Raw genomic sequence first — 4794 nt, 5'->3', positions numbered from 1 at the left:
TTTGTTTTTCTATGATTTGGGTATTTCTATGTTTCGGCCTAGTATGGTTCTCAATCAGAGGCAGGTGTCATTAGTTGTCTCTGATTGAGAATCATACTTAGGTAGCCTGGGTTTCACTGTTTGTTGGTGGGTGATTGTCTATGTTGATTGATTGCTTGTGTCAGCACAGTTCTCATTAGCTTCACGGTCGTTATTTCGTTTTTTGTTTTTGTATAGTGTTTCCTTGTCTGTGTTGATCACCACACGGTACTGCTTTGGGTGGGGGTTTCGTTCGTTCCACGTTTATTGGTTTTTGTATTCAGTTGTTCATGTGTACTATTTCTTATTAAAAGAACCATGGACACTAACCAAGCCGCATATTGGTCCTCCGATCCTTCTCTCCTCTTCGGAAGAAGAGGAGGAAATCCCTTACACACCCCTTCCATACCTTAACTACAGACACAGGTAGTCCTGTAACCACAGCAGCAGCCTCTGTCACCAGGACTGAGGACCTCCTTTTCATACCTTAACTACAGACACAGGTAGTCCTGTAGCTACAGCAGCAGCCTCTGTCACCAGGACTGAGGACCTCCTTTACATACCTTAACTACAGACACAGGTAGTCCTGTAGCTACAGCAGCAGCCTCTGTCACCAGGACTGAGGACCTCCTTTACATACCTTAACTACAGACACAGGTAGTCCTGTAGCTACAGCAGCAGCCTCTGTCACCAGGACTGAGGACCTCCTTTACATACCTTAACTACAGACACAGGTAGTCCTGTAGCTACAGCAGCAGCCTCTGTCACCAGGACTGAGGACCTCCTTTTCATACCTTAACTACAGACACAGGTAGTCCTGTAACCACAGCAGCAGCCTCTGTCACCAGGACTGAGGACCTCCTTTACATACCTTAACTACAGACACAGGTAGTCCTGTAGCTACAGCAGCAGCCTCTGTCACCAGGACTGAGGACCTCCTTTTCATACCTTAACTACAGACACAGGTAGTCCTGTAGCTACAGCAGCAGCCTCTGTCACCAGGACTGAGGACCTCCTTTACATACCTTAACTACAGACACAGGTAGTCCTGTAGCTACAGCAGCAGCCTCTGTCACCAGGACTGAGGACCTCCTTTTCATACCTTAACTACAGACACAGGTAGTCCTGTAACCACAGCAGCAGCCTCTGTCACCAGGACTGAGGACCTCCTTTACATACCTTAACTACAGACACAGGTAGTCCTGTAGCTACAGCAGCAGCCTCTGTCACCAGGACTGAGGACCTCCTTTACATACCTTAACTACAGACACAGGTAGTCCTGTAACTACAGCAGCAGCCTCTGTCACCAGGACTGAGGACCTCCTTTACATACCTTAACTACAGACACAGGTAGTCCTGTAGCCACAGCAGCAGCCTCTGTCACCAGGACTGAGGACCTCCTTTACATACCTTAACTACAGACACAGGTAGTCCTGTAACCACAGCAGCAGCCTCTGTCACCAGGACTGAGGACCTCCTTTACATACCTTAACTACAGACACAGGTAGTCCTGTAGCTACAGCAGCAGCCTCTGTCACCAGGACTGAGGACCTCCTTTTCATACCTTAACTACAGACACAGGTAGTCCTGTAACCACAGCAGCAGCCTCTGTCACCAGGACTGAGGACCTCCTTTCATACCTTAACTACAGACACAGGTAGTCCTGTAGCTACAGCAGCAGCCTCTGTCACCAGGACTGAGGACCTCCTTTCATACCTTAACTACAGACACAGGTAGTCCTGTAACCACAGCAGCAGCCTCTGTCACCAGGACTGAGGACCTCCTTTCATACCTTAACTACAGACACAGGTAGTCCTGTAGCCACAGCAGCAGCCTCTGTCACCAGGACTGAGGACCTCCTTTACATACCTTAACTACAGACACAGGTAGTCCTGTAGCCACAGCAGCAGCCTCTGTCACCAGGACTGAGGACCTCCTTTACATACCTTAACTACAGACACAGGTAGTCCTGTAGCTACAGCAGCAGCCTCTGTCACCAGGACTGAGGACCTCCTTTCCATACCTTAACTACAGACACAGGTAGTCCTGTAGCTACAGCAGCAGCCTCCGTCTTCAAGAATCAATGGTACATATTATTAATTTTAAAATCCAAAGATGGATGTATAAACAGCTGGTTGCCCCTTTAAAAGCCTAATGACAAGTAGCTAGCTAATCTGACTAAATATTTCACCTGTTGAAGTGTTTTACTTATTCTTTTGAGACAAACAATGAAGGGAATTGTTGAACACCTTGAGTGATGGGAGAAGTCATCATTGAGTGGGAACAGACTAGAATGGAAACAAAGACATATGTCGCTACACCATGACGATAGCTAGCTAATCTTTTTCGACTTAGCTACTGTAACTAACATTCTTTAGTTGGTTCCAGCTATATTAGCTAGCTACTGTAACTAACATGCTTTAGGTGGTACTAGCTATATTAGCTAGCTACTGTAACTAACATGCTTTAGGTGGTACTAGCTATATTAGCTAGCTACTGTAACTAACATGCTTTAGTTGGTTCCAGCTATATTAGCTAGCTACTGTAACTAACATTCTTTAGGTGGTTCCAGCTATATTAGCTAGCTACTGTAACTAACATTCTTTAGGTGGTTCCAGCTATATTAGCTAGCTACTGTAACTAACATGCTTTAGGTGGTACTAGCTATATTAGCCAACTCAGAGACTATGATATTATGAAAATCAGCATCTAAACAGCTGTTAGAATTAAGTTAGAATTAAAGCTTATAAGAAATATTCTTGCCAATGACATAAGTTGTAGAAGAACTTCCCTTACCTGTAATTACACTCCCGATCAAAAGCTCAAGGACAATTACCCAGGAAACCTTTGACACTAAAAACTCTGCAGGTTACAATGGTGAACTCAGTCTCAGTTAAAATCACAATGGAAAGGGTGTTACGGATCCCTTTTGGCCCGGCAGTATGGGGGGATGGTAACGAGACCCGTAACATAACTCATGCAATTTATAATAGTGACAAAGTAACAGTGAGAACGAAAAACCACAGACAACTAAATGACTGTCAAACATCAGGGTTTATTTTTAATACATGGTAAAGGGAGGGGGGAAAAGTGGCTGAGCTGGACCCAGGGAAAGAAACACATATCCCAAACACCCCTAAACTAGACTAGCCTGCTTCAATACAGCTAACTAACTAACCAAAAACACCCCTAAACTAGACTAGTCTACTTCAATACAGCTAACTAACTAACCAAAAACACCCCTAAACTAGACTAGTCTACTTCAATACAGCTAACTAACTAACCAAAAACACCCCTAAACTAGACTAGTCTACTTCAATACAGCTAACTAACTAACCAAAAACACCCCTAAACTAGACTAGTCTACTTCAATACAGCTAACTAACTAACCAAAAACACCCCTAAACTAGACTAGTCTACTTCAATACAGCTAACTAACTAAGCAAACACACCCATAAACTAGCCTACTTCAATATAGCTAACTAACGAAAAAACATCCCTAGACTAGCCTACTTCAATACAGCTAACTAACTAACCAAAAACATCCCTAAACTCGACTAGCCTGCTTCAATACAGCTAACTAACTAACCAAAAACACCCTTAAACTAGACTAGCCTACTACTATACAGCTAACTAACTAAGCAAAAACACCCATAAACTAGCCTACTTCAATATAGCTAACTAACTAACCAAAAACATCCCTAGACTAGCCTACTTCAATACAGCTAACTAACTAACCAAAAACACCCCTAAACTCGACTAGCCTACTACTATACAGCTAACTAACTAACCAAAAATACAGGGGGTGGTCCGCCCAGTTCTAACTAGTGTATTGGGTAATGGAAAAAGGAGGAGGTGTGTCTTCTGATAAAGGTAAACCACATCAAATATACATCCAAGTGCCTGTGTCCAGTGTGTGTGTGTGTGTGTGTGTGTGTGTGTGTGTGTGTGTCAGTATCTCTGTGTCATAGCTGAATACGAATTAGTTCGGTAACATTGATGAATATTTACTTTCATCATATGTGAGATACATTAGGATGTGTTTTGTTGGACTACACTGTCGTCAGTTGCATTTTCCTTTCTTCTTTAGCCTCTCGCTAGTACCCATCCTGGATCCGGGATCGTGAATACAGCCTCAAGCTCATTAGCATAACGCAACGTTAACTATTCCTGAAAATCGAAAATGAAATCAAATAAATGTATTTGCTCTCAAGCTTAGCCTTTTCTTAACAACACTGTCATCTCAGATTTTCAAAATATGCTTTTCAACCATAGCAAAACAAGCATTTTGTGTAAGAGTATTGATAGCTAGCGTAGCATTTAGCGTAGCATTTAGCGGGCAACATTTTCACAAAAACCAGAAAAGCATTCAAATAAAATCATTTACCTTTGAAGAACTTCGAATGTTTTCAATGAGGAGACTCTCAGTTAGATAGCATAATATCGACTGAAACAAATACGTCACAATGCTGCAGACACCTTGGGGAAACGATAGATCAGGCAGGCTCATTCCTTGCGCATTCACAGCCATATAAGGAGACAATCAAAAACAGAGCCTCAAAAATCCTGCTCATTTCCTGGTTGAAGTTTCGCCTGTAGCATCAGTTCTGGGGCACTCACAGACAATATCAGTGTCCTCTTTCCAAAGCTGTCAATTATATGCAGAGTCGAACATCTTTTTGTGACAAAATATTGCACTTAAAACGGGCACGTTTTTTTTTATCCAATAATGAAATAGCGCCCCCATAGATGTAACAGGTTAAAATGGGAACGTTT

General features: G+C 42.8%; 1 pseudogene; it reads right to left on the bottom strand.

Moving 5' to 3' along the window:
- Positions 1 to 3053: 3053 nt before the first annotated feature.
- LOC135535061 (NACHT, LRR and PYD domains-containing protein 3-like) overlaps positions 3054 to 4794 on the bottom strand; it is a 41989-nt pseudogene continuing 40248 nt past the window's right edge.

The sequence above is a fragment of the Oncorhynchus masou genome, unplaced genomic scaffold, assembly GCF_036934945.1.
Source record: "Oncorhynchus masou masou isolate Uvic2021 unplaced genomic scaffold, UVic_Omas_1.1 unplaced_scaffold_439, whole genome shotgun sequence".
In the NCBI taxonomy this organism is placed as follows: domain Eukaryota; kingdom Metazoa; phylum Chordata; class Actinopteri; order Salmoniformes; family Salmonidae; genus Oncorhynchus; species Oncorhynchus masou.
This window is presented reverse-complemented; position numbering and strand designations above follow the sequence as displayed.